Raw genomic sequence first — 12,333 nt, 5'->3', positions numbered from 1 at the left:
TTGCTATCCCATCCAATGCCATCTCCAGGGTACAGGCAAATGGCTAACAGCACTACAAAATGATCAGTGACCTTCTCAGGACAACCAGGATAATTTCCCCATTTCAGTCTCCCACCTCCACTCTGCCAAAACAACCACCAACCCCCCCTCACAGCGCCAGAGACCCGGGTTCAATTCCAGCCTCAGGTGACTGTCTGTGTGGAGTTTGCACATTCTCCCCGTGTCTGCGTGGGTTTCCTCCGGGTGCTCCGGTTTCCTCCCACAATCCAAAAATGTGCAGGTTAGGTGAATTGGCCATGCTAAATTGCCCGTAGTGTTAGGTGAAGGGGTAAATGTAGGGGAATGGGTTTGGGTGAGTTGCGCTTTGGCGGGTCAGTGTGGACTTGTTGGGCCGAAGGGCCTATTTCCACACTGTAAGCAATCTAATCTAATCTAATCTAAAACCCCACTACCCATCTTTGTGTTCTGCCACTCACACCTGTAATGTTACCCCTCACTCACTCTTCCCTCAGCTTCCACACCACTAACTCTATATATCCTCTGTGTTGCCTCCTCAACCCTTCAGTCCATCTAACCACTTTTCCCCTGCATGCACCAACACTTAACGCTTATCTCATCCGTAATCCCCTTGTCCTCTTCTTTTCCTTATTCCTGGAAAAGACAACCTATAACAAGGCAAAGGGCAGCTGAACTGGTGAAGAATGTTTGACATCAGGCTCCTTACTAACTCGACAGAATTTTAATGCTTATAAGCAAAGATCAGACTGCACCTGCAGGATCTAAGTTCCACCGAGTGAGTATCAGTCTGCACACGACTGTCAATCGCCAATGGAGTCCTCTGTATCTCACAATAATTTTATGTTATCTCTAAACGCTAGTCATCATGCTTTCTTTCACTTTTGTCTTGCAGCTTCTTCAAAACTACCATCAACATTGGAAGCCTTTTGGAGCAAGCAGCAAATTGAAGTCTCTAGCTACCTGTTCTGCTTTCCATGTTGAGTTTTCTTGATGTCTATCTTGTGCGCAGTGGTTAGTAGAATAGGATGCTATTAATTAGGCAAGATGTGCAATTAATAAGCAGTAATCTCTGTTAATAGGCATCTCCCTGCTCCCTAGCAAGAATCTTGCCTCGACACCCAGAATCTTATTAAAAGATGCAACAAATTGCTCCTTATCAGGTAGGCTTAGCTGGTCTTCTGGTGCAATTCTGCCATTTTTCTCACCCTAGCCCACATCATTCAAGTTCCTATAAGATTCCACTGGATTTCTTTTATCAAAACAGATTTTTCTTTTCCCTTGCAGTATATCTTTCTACTATAAAAAAGGATCAAACCAACCATTCACTACTGAAAAAGATTAGGAAACAGGTAATTAAAGCAGTGGTGTGCCTTTTCTTGATGTTTACTGTGTACAATGCTCTGTCTAAATAATCATTAACTGTGAATAGATATGAGTAGGTACCAACTTCTGATGGTCATGAGATAAAGTCTTGCAGTATCAAGATCATTAGAGCTCAGAAATTTGACTGAAGACTCATGGCTTGACCCAATAGAAGTTCTGTCATTCGGATGGATATGGAAATTGTCCCAAAAGTGTAAACTAATGATAACTTCAGAATCTTCTTATTACTACCTTATTTCCATGCATTTGCATCTCAATAATGGTCCAACTCACTTACCAGATGGCTCAAATTTCATCATTTAACTTGAAGGAGGTAACTAACCATCATCCAAGTGCTTCTTCACAACAATGTCCCTGCACACTCCATGGCTACCATCCTTCTCCATCCGTCATTCACACAAGTCATCAGACTCAACAACATCATGCCTGTTCTAGTACCAACTCTCTCATCACTTCATCCATTCAACACTTTACGTTGGACCTCGGGGAAACCTAAGACTTGCAAACTTCTATTAGATCACATTGCGTGTAAGGTCATGCACACATCTGCATTGGATGCATCTTATGACTCATACCTTGCTTTTTTCCACTCGCTCACTCACTCACTCACTTTCATTAATACAGGGGCTGCCAACCTCTTTCTGCATTGTTTTTTTTAACGCACACTCACTGACTTCAGCATTGACTTTTGTGCTTCCAGCCTTTACGTGGGTCTCATTGTTTTGATAGCATCGAAAATCTTCACTGTTGAGTTACAGACCGGACAGTCAATAGGTTAGACATGTTATTGTCCAGCATCATACTATAGCCTTATGTTTGCCTGGCATACTGCATCACAATCACCTCTCCAGTGTGTGGCAGCAACTTGTATGGCAAGTACACTACATTTGCTTCAAGCAAATTACCAAATGAAAGGCTAGGGGTTGCATGGGTGTAGTCCAGTGCAGTGAAGGGGGACTGTGGTCAGTCAGGGGTAACAGCATTATCAGAGGATAACATCACAGTCAGCTAAGAGGCTCGTTTGATTCTGGTCCAAGGAAATGGCCATGGCTCTGACAGGATGCTTGGTGTTAGCAGAGACGGAGGATCTGTGTCTTTGACCAGGGCTTTAGCCACAGTCAATCCTTCGGGCCAAGTATTAACACTCTAGGATAAAACGATAGGTTAGTCAGTATGCTCTGGAGCCATCAGGCCTCAAGATTTAGTCAATAATGGTCAGGGAACTTATCAGGAAGGAATCCATGGAATCCTGGGAAAGTAGGCAAATTAAGTCTGCAGATGGTCTTCATTGCAGTGGATCCCTAACGGAATGGTGACAGTGGTGATGGGAAATGGAGACACTTGACTGCATTTCATAGTGAATAGGACAGGTGTGGAATCTGAGGGACAGGCCATGTTCATGTTACTGGTCATGTTCACTCTGGTCTCTATATCGGGAGGATGTAGAAACATCTTGATTGAGTAAAAATCTTGCTTGAGTTTTTGGAGAAGTAACAAAGAGGATTGATGAGGGCAGAGTGGTAGATGTGATCTATATGGACTTCATTAAGGTGTTTGACAAGGTTCTCCATGGGAGACTGGTGAGCAACGTTAGATCTCACAGAGTACAGGGAGAGCATGCCATTTGGATGCAGAATTGGCTCAAAGGTAGAAGACAAAGAGTGGTGGTGGAGGGTTGTTTTTTAGACTGGAGGCCTGTGACCAGTGGAGTGCCACAAGGATCGGTGCTGGGTCCACACTTTTCTTAATTTATATAAATGATTTGAATGTGCGCATAAGAGGTATAATTAGTACATTTGCTGATGACACCCAAAATTGGAGGTGTAATGGACAGCAAAGAAGTTTACCTCAGATTACTACGGGATCTTGATCAGATGGGTCAAAGGGCTGAGAAGTGGCAGATGGAGTTTATGTTTTCCCTGGAGCGTCGGAGGCTGAGGGGTGACCTAATAGAGGTTTACAAAATTATGAGGGGCATGGATAGGATAAGTAGACAAAGTCTTTTCCCTGCGTTGGGGGAGTCCGGAACTAGAAGGCATAGGTTTAGGGTGAGAGGGGAAAGATATAAAAGACACCAAAGAGGCAACTTTTACATGCAGAGGGTGGTACGTGTATGGAATGAGCTGCCAGAGGAAGTGGTGGAGGCTGGTACAATTGCAACATTTAAAATGCATTTGGATGGGTACATGAATAGGAAGAGTTTGGAGGGATATGGGCCGAGTGCTGGCAGGTGGGACTAGATTGGGTTGGGATATCTGGTCGGCATGGATGAGTTGGACCGAAGGGTCTGTTTCCATGCTGTACATCTCTATGATTCTATGACTCTAGATAAATGTGAAGTGCTGCATTTTGGGAAAGCAAATCTTAGCAGGACTTATACACCTAATGGTAAGGTCCTAGGGAGTGTTGCTGAACAAAGAGACCTGGCAGTGCAGGCTCATAGCTCCTTGAAAGTGGAGTCGCAGGTAGACAGGATAGTGAAGAAGGCGTTTGGTATGCTTTCCTTTATTGGTCAGAGTATTGAGTACAGGAGTTGGGAGGTCATGTTGCAGCTGTACAGGACATTGGTTAGGCCACTGTTGGAATATTGCATGCAATTCTGGTCTCCTTCCTATCAGAAAGATGTTGTGAAACTTGAAAAGGTTCAGATAAGATTTACAAGGATGTTGCCAGGGTTGGAGAGTTTGAGCAATAGGGATAGGTTGAATAGGCTAGGGCTGTTTTCTCTGGCGCATCAGAGGCTGAGGAGTGACCTCTTAGAGGTTTATAAAATCATGAGGGGCATGGATAGGATAAAAAGACAAAGTCTTTTCCCTGGGGTGGGGGAGTCCAGAACTAGAGGGCGTAGGTTTAGGTTGGGAGGGAATGATATAAAAGAAACATAAGGGACACCTTTTTCACTCAGAGAGTGGGATGTGTATGGAATGAGCTGCCAGAGGAATTGGTGGAGGCTGGTACAATTGCAACATTTAAAAGGCATCTGGGTATATGAATAGGAAGGGTTTGGAGGGATATGAGCCGGGTGCTGGCAAGTGGGACTAGATTGGGTTGGGATATCTGATCGGCATGGACGGGTTGGACTGAAGGCTTTGTTTCTGTGCTGTACATCTCTATGATTCTATGACTCTATCTGGACATAACAAGTCATGAAACTCTGGGCTTTGGGGGTAAAGTGGACATATTAATAACTATAATAAAGGGCTCATTGGAAATGAGGAAGGCAGATTGTTCATCACGGCCACAGGGCCAGTGACATAAATGGCAACATGAAGAATGGGGAATGTTCTACTGTCAGATGCAGAGTATACAACTCAATCACAAGTACACAAAACTGGAATCTTGCCATGTTGGATTGTTGGTGTAGGGCTGGTCCTTTAAACTTAGCATAAAGCACATCTTGCTATATAAAAAGGAATCTGAGCTGTGTTCCTGTCTTTAGTTTTCTGTGATGGAGTTCCTTGGGTGACTAGATGTATAGTGCTGTGCTTTTCCCAGTCAACAATAATTGGAAGATCCTGGGGGAGATGAGATAACATAATCTCATGAGAGTCTTCAAATGCAGTTGCAATCCACTTGAGATTGCTGCTGATCAGAAGATTCAGGTCAGCCTTGTTGTTGGGAAAGAAGGCCTACAATATACAATTTTAATGTTTTGATAGTCAAGCAAACATGCTTTAATTTAGTAGCAACTCAAGATATGAAGCAAAAATAATGGTACCTGAATTTATAACATCAAACACAACTTACTTAGCTGCACACTTTCCTTGGCATTATTTAAGATATTAAGCAATTCACTCTTTTGCCGTTATCCTCTGATAACATGTTGGCTGTTTAAGTAACTTCCTTTTAGTTCATGTGACAAGTCTTTTTATGTTTGGGTGTTTATGAAAGTCCACTGTGAGGATGTGTTTTGTTTTGCTGCTCAACCAGGACCTTGGGTTCATGTCACAATACAGGTGACCCAAATACAGTATACACTCTCACACACACACTCACACTCAAGGAGATGTACACACATGCACACACACTCCTGTATACTCACACAGGCATGCAGAACCTCTCTCATACACACTCTTTTTCAGGCAAACATACACAAACCACAGTCCCATCCATGCGCACACCCTCTCACAGGCATGTCCTCCATCACGCTCACACACACACTCTATCAAGAATGCACACACTCTCACACACACACACTCACTCTCTCTCCCTCTCTCTCTCTTCCTCACATTCACATACCACACACATATAAATCTAAAGGGTGAATTTCCATTTGCAGAGTTGTATTTGCAGATACATTCTATTTTGTTCAAAAAGCACACGATCTGTAGGAAGTCAATCCATATGACATTTTATAAATTTCTACTTTGGAAATAGAATCAGTCTGATTCAAGATTGGAATACATACAGACTCCAACCTCACAACTTTATTGCATTGTCTGAGCTGAGATGCCACCTTTTTTTTATAAAACCTTAAGTTATCTCAAGAATGTGAAAGAAGTTCTGGGATTTACAATATTAATGAATTCAAACCTGCAACTCAGTTTAAAAGATGAGAGACTTAACAGCAATCTAAGTTTGTTCAATATATCGTAATGGTTGTATGACACTATGATCTTTTGCTCTAAATTCTGTCCTATGATCCTGCTTCACTAGTTACCTAATGGAGGAGCTGTGCTCTGAAAGCTTATACTTACAAATAAACCTGTTGGACTATAACCTGACTTTGTGTGATTTTTGTCCACCCCAGTCCAACGCTGGCAATCATACATCATTTTTGTATACCTTCACAAACATCATCAAAATATTAAATTACTTGGAATTGCACTGAGATATCATAGCCATGATTTGTAGTCTGACAAAAGCCCAGGTGTACTCTAACATTTGTTTAGCAAGCATTGTTCAATTCTGCATTCAAGCATAACACAATACAAATTTACAGAATAAAGGCTATAGAAAGCAGATTTACTAATTTTGCATCAGATTTAAGGGATTACAATGATGCCAGAGAGGCTGGAGAATTTTATGCTATTTCTGCAGGATGGAGATGTTGGAAGGAGGATTTAATGGATGTGTTTAAAGTCATGAGAGGTTTTGATATGATAAATAATGTACTTGCTAACCTAAATCCGATTTTAAAATACATCATTCAAGGTACTTTTGAGCTGGCCAATTGGTTTGACGAGGTGTAATATTGCAAAAATTTCCTAATAGTATCCTTGGATGCATCTCATCTAGTTCCACTGCCTTGTCAACTTTAAGTACAGGCAGTATATGAATTATCTCCTCCTTTTCAATTTGAAGTCCTTCCAGCAACTAAATTTCTTCATTTGTTGCGCTGGCCTGGGTGGCATCTCCCCCCTGCAGTGACAAATACAAAATATTCATTTAATGCTTCAGCCACAACATCTGCCTCCAGTATAAATTCATTTTTTGATTCAGAATCAGTCCCATGCCTCTTACTGCCCTTTTCTATTTATGTTTCTTACAAAGGAATTTGCTTAGCTCAAGAAGACAAAGTCTGAAGAAGTTAAAAGGCAAAGAGGTGACCAACACTATTCATTAACATAATTATTAATTACAATGATTATCAACCAAAACCTTCCCTGTTCTCATGTCTTTAATCACAATAGGAACATTTTTCATGAATTTCTTGTTTGATACAGGTGTGCATTCCCGGCATATACAACAATAAGCATCACAAAAAACTCCATTGTCACAATAGGGATGAAACCATATCTCTGATGCATCACTGTGTGAAGTGCTAGCCTGCCCCAACATCTGATCTTCCTAGTTTTATTACATAAAGTGCCAAGACATAGCCTGTAGGTCTGGGACGTAAATGATTGAAAAGAACGGATGTGTGAAATCTTCACGGCTAGTTTCAGCATAAGCGTCCTACTTTTCTTTAATGCTACAGCTAACAGACAGAAATGAGTGGCAGCAGGATTGCAATTTACAAAGTTCTGAGACATGTCTGTGCAAATAGAAGTGAGAAATAAAGCAGCAGCTCTTCATGTTGTAAAGAACAATGACACACAAACATTGATCTAATAACTAATTTCCCATTTGAATTCCAAACTAAATTTATTTGTTGAGTTTACATTTTGTGAAATTGGTCTGAAACAATTTCCAAATATGGATCAGGATAATATTCCTACCAACAGAAGGGCACAAAGATTAACAAATTAAATAAGATGCAACTGACCTATAGGTGAAAATCAACATATTCTGCCCATATTTTGAGCATGTTGTGAGTAACAATTATTTTATAGGTTGCCAAAATATGCAAGAATCTTGTTCATCAGCTGTTTAAGTATTGCTTAACAATCCTAGAGGTTTTCAAATAATTAGATAATTTCATTAAAATGTTCAAATTAGGGTATTTTTCTGTGTCCAAACCAGAATCACAATGCTTTAAATCTGCTCAACAAAGAGATAACAGCATAAAGAACATTGCTGAAGCTGTGTTAAAAATATTAACACGCATATTCACCTGATGTCACTTGTTGTGAGTTTTGGAAACAAATAGATTTGTTGGCAGTTTTGATTGCAGTGGCTGTTTTTAGTCTTTCTTCAAAGTAATATTTTGGAGATGCAAGTCTCTGAATGTTCTCTGCTTTCATTACTTCCAGCATTAATGTTCTGCTGAGCCGATTGTAGAAAGTCTACTGGAAGAAGAGGAACGGCACTAAGGAAAGGTGCATAGATCTGGAGACCATGCAGACAGCAAAAGATGGTATGAGCAGCATCATCTAGTTGTGTACACGGTTAAACCATGGATGTGAGAAAATACTTTGCTGACAGAGGAACCTAATTCATCTCCTTCCTTACTGGAAAGAACTGTGGACTCTGCTAAAAGAGCAAGTTCCTGAAGACGTTATAGGTTGAATGTATATTGCTTTACATGCCCCATGTGAAACGTGTTGTGCCCGTAATGATACTGTTACCTGGTCAGGCACATGTCTTATGTAGCAGCTTTATTGCAATACCTGCTTGGAAAAGTGCACTGATGTTTGAGACCCATTAATTCTGTGGTCATCCAAACAGCTTTAATCAAATGACAATATTCAGTATTGAGTATACCTGCCTGAGTGGATTAAGATTAACAGGAAGCAGTAACCAGATTTTGTTCTGTAACAGTGTCTACAAATGCTACCTGATCGACTGAATATTTCCAGCTAATCCTGCTTTTGTTCCAAAGGGGAGGTGGTTTAAAGAGAAAATCTTGAGGAAATTAATGAGGTTTGATGTCAATCGTGGTGTTATTCTATCATAATGAGGGCAACTTGTAATATTGCAGCAAACACAAGATCAGGCCAGCATAACTCTTTAGGAGAGCTAAGTGACAATGTCAATATAACAATATGCCACGTTATATTCTTGAATAACTGAGTGTACTTTGGAAGTTACTGATGAGTAAGAAAGTTAGTCCACCTGTGCTGCGATAGAACCCAAACTATGTCAATGTTGATGATAGAGTTTAATCTGAATAATTGCTTTGTGAATAAATCTTCTGATACCAGTTCTCAGTGTGAACCATCTCTCAGTGCTCATAATGCAAGAGCCAACATAATGCCAGAACTGCTGACTAGCATTACAAATCTGATTTAAAAATATATTTACATCGGCCTGATGGTGGCTTACATAACAAATCTTGTTTAGTAAGATTTTGATGAAGGCTATTATCATTGTGGACTGATGTCTTGACAGTTACATCATCATTATGGTGACTATATTGCTGAACATAGGACATAGCTCTGGTACAAGCAAGCTACTGTCAGAATACAAGTACTTACTTTTTGTTCAGGTTAGCTACCTTCTTGGGAGGAGGAAACTCTGTGAATATACTCTATTCAAGAGGTTAGGAGGCCAGACCATTCGACTAAAATGTTTCCAGACTGGATATTTTCAATTTAGCATGACAAATCACTGTCTCACAGGCAGATTAGTGAGCCATACCCAATAGTAGAAAACTAGGAGCATTTTACTCGCTGTGGAACCTAACTCTTTAGCAGTACCAATCCGTAGTCGATGTGCAGACAAAAGCATTCTCCATCGTTTCAAGTGTTTACCTCTGACCAACTCTTGGTTGATTTCACTACTTGAATTTCCTGAAAAAATGTGAAATATAAGGAAAATGAGCATTCTCTACTTGTGATGTGAATATCAGTTACAGCCACTGATCCAAACAAGCACAGCAGACTCAGACTATATTATATTCAGTTGCAACAGTTTCTTTCCCATCACATTGAAGAGTAATGCACCAAAAGATGTAAATAAAGCTCTAGGTGCATTTTGGTTAGTACCTGCTCAGCTACAATTTTATAGTAATCCCTGCAAATACAATATTATTTCAAACAATGTATAATATAGAAGCCACAATGGAGAATATAATAATTAATATGGATTGACAAGCTGATGACCTCCTAGTAGAGTTCCAATGATTCAAATGATGGAATTCCACTTCATTAATCAACAAATAAAAATTCTCAGCAATGAAGGTTTCAGAAGAATAAATTCCTCTTATTTCTACAACAATGGCAAGAAAGTCCCTGAAAAAAGATCTTTAAGTTCCTAGACGATCAGCTCAAAATCAGAGTAAACTTTAGGAATCATAGGCTCATGTTTATATCCAATAGGCAACAACTGAATGGAGCAATTGATCAGTTTTGAGGGCAAATGTTGGTGCAAAATGCAGAATACAGCTTTCAGTGGGAAAAAAAAACTGGCTGAAAGACATGATATTGGTAATAGTTTCAAAACCAATCAAGTTATTCCTAAATAACATTCTTAGACAAAACTAGATAACAGTCAATGACACATACAAGCTCTGTGCCACAAAGCAGTATGGGCAAAACTCTGCAGAAAGTCTAATCATCAAGAAATGTCCAAGGGACAGTAGAAAGCTCATCAACAATATCTGAAAAGGTATCAACCAAAGTGCAACACAACGGATGTTTCCATGAGTAAAGCCATGAAGTGTAAACATGTGAACACGAATCAGGAAATACCTGCAACTTCCAGATTCTAACCAACTTGCAACACCACATAGTGGTAGATGCGGTTACAGTTACAAGATTTAAAATACATTTGGACAGGTACATGAACAGGAAAACTTTAGAGCGATATGAGTCAAATGCAGGTAAATGGGACTGGTTTTCTTTGTGAAACCTGGTTGGCATGGAGGAGTTGGACTGAAGGGTTTGTTTCTGTGCTGTATGACTCTATAACTCTGTAACTGAAGTTTTCATTACAATGAACATTATGTGTATCCTAGAAAAAGTAAACAGCACAAACGTTTAGCCAAAAGTGACACATAAAGACATTTAGCAATGTGCTGAAAAGCACAAATGACAGATTAACTCTCTTTAATGGATTTGATATTCCATGTATTAGCACTGTTCATGTAAAATGTCAATATTGTATTTCTGCATGGCCGATAGAAACCATTTATATTGCTGAAATATTAGCCATTAATGGTTTGCCAGTATACATGGCTCTTTGCATCATAACAATCCATGAGGTGGCAATAGCATTTGCTATAAAACCAAGAATGAAAAATGGAAGATTCAAATCCATTCATGATCTCACAGATCAATTTGACAATTTCTAGAGTACTGGACTTCCATATTTCAAAGATGATGCTATTGTTTATTTATCTTGCAAATATAGCAACCATTTACTGAATAAACTCAAAGTGAAGCTAGATGTGGTTGAATGCAACAATATTATCCACAAGCTTGAGCACCACAGTGATTGATCAGGGAGCTATAGAGTTTTATCTAAATGGAAAGAGGCCCTTTGGCCTATTGTGTTAATGCCAATCATCAAGCACCTGTCTACATCAAGCAAGACACCTGTCCTGCTGTCTACATTGTCCTACATTTTCCCATAGTCTTATATGCTGAGGTCATAGAGTCATAGAGATGTACAGAATGGAAACCGACCCTTCGGTCCAACCTGTCCACGCTGACCAGATATCCCAACCCAATCTGGTCCCACCTGCCTACACTTGGCCCATATCCCTCCAAACCCTTCCTATTCATTTCCCCATCCAAATGCCTCTTAAATGTTGCAATTGTACTAGCCTCCACCACTTCCTCTGTCAGCTCATTCCATACATGTACCACCCTCTGTGTGAAAAAGGTGCCCCTTAGGTCTCTTTTATATCTTTCGCCTCTCACCCTAAACCTATGCCCTCTAGTTCTGGACTCCCCGATCCCAGGGAAAAGACTTTGTCTATTTATCCTATCCATGCCCCTCAGAATTTTATAAACCTCTATAAGGTCACCCTTCAGCCTCCGATGCTCCAGGGAAAACAGCCCCAGCCTGTTCAGCCCCTCCCTATAGCTCAAATCTTCCAACCCTGGCAACATCCTTGTAAATCTTTTCTGAACCCTTTCAAGTTTCACAACATCTTTCCGATAGGAAGGAGACCAGAATTGCATGCAATATTCCAACAGTGGCCTAACCAATGTCCTGTACAGCTGCAACATGACCTCCCAACTCCTGTACTCAATATTCTGACCAATAAAGGAAAGCATACCAAATGCCTTCTTCACTATCCTATCTACCTGTGACTCTACTTTCAAGGAGCTATGAACCAGCACTGCCAGGTCTCTTTGTTCAGCAACACTCCCTAGGACCTTACCATTAAGTGTATAAGTCCTGCTAAGATTTGCTTTCTCAAAATGCAGCACTTCATATTTATCTGAATTAAACTACATCTGCCAGTTCTCAGCCCATTGGCCCATCTGGTCCAGATCCTGCTGTAATCTGAGGTAACCCTCTTCGCTGTCCACTACACCTCCAATTTTGGTGTCATCTGCAAACTTACGAACTGTACCTCTTATGCTCGCATCCAAATCATTTATGTAAGTGACAAAACATAGAGGACCCAGCACCGATCCTTGTGGCACTCCACTGGTC

The 12,333-nt window shown here is 40.4% G+C and overlaps 1 long non-coding RNA gene across 1 annotated transcript; it reads left to right on the top strand.

Annotated features, from left to right (window-relative positions):
- The first annotated feature begins 1,333 nt into the window (after window positions 1–1,333).
- Window positions 1,334–8,274, top strand: LOC122548627 (uncharacterized). Its single transcript, XR_015751790.1, has 3 exons — window positions 1,334–1,367; window positions 6,895–6,946; window positions 8,037–8,274. It is a non-coding gene; the product is annotated as an uncharacterized LOC122548627 (long non-coding RNA).
- The last annotated feature ends 4,059 nt before the right edge of the window (window positions 8,275–12,333 follow it).

Source organism: Chiloscyllium plagiosum, unplaced genomic scaffold, assembly GCF_037043375.1.
Source record: "Chiloscyllium plagiosum isolate Xiang-an unplaced genomic scaffold, Cpla_swu_hap1 HiC_scaffold_3, whole genome shotgun sequence".
Taxonomy (NCBI): Eukaryota; Metazoa; Chordata; class Chondrichthyes; order Orectolobiformes; family Hemiscylliidae; genus Chiloscyllium; species Chiloscyllium plagiosum.
The sequence above is the reverse complement of the archived record's forward strand: the minus strand, read 5'-3'. Positions and strand labels throughout refer to the sequence as shown.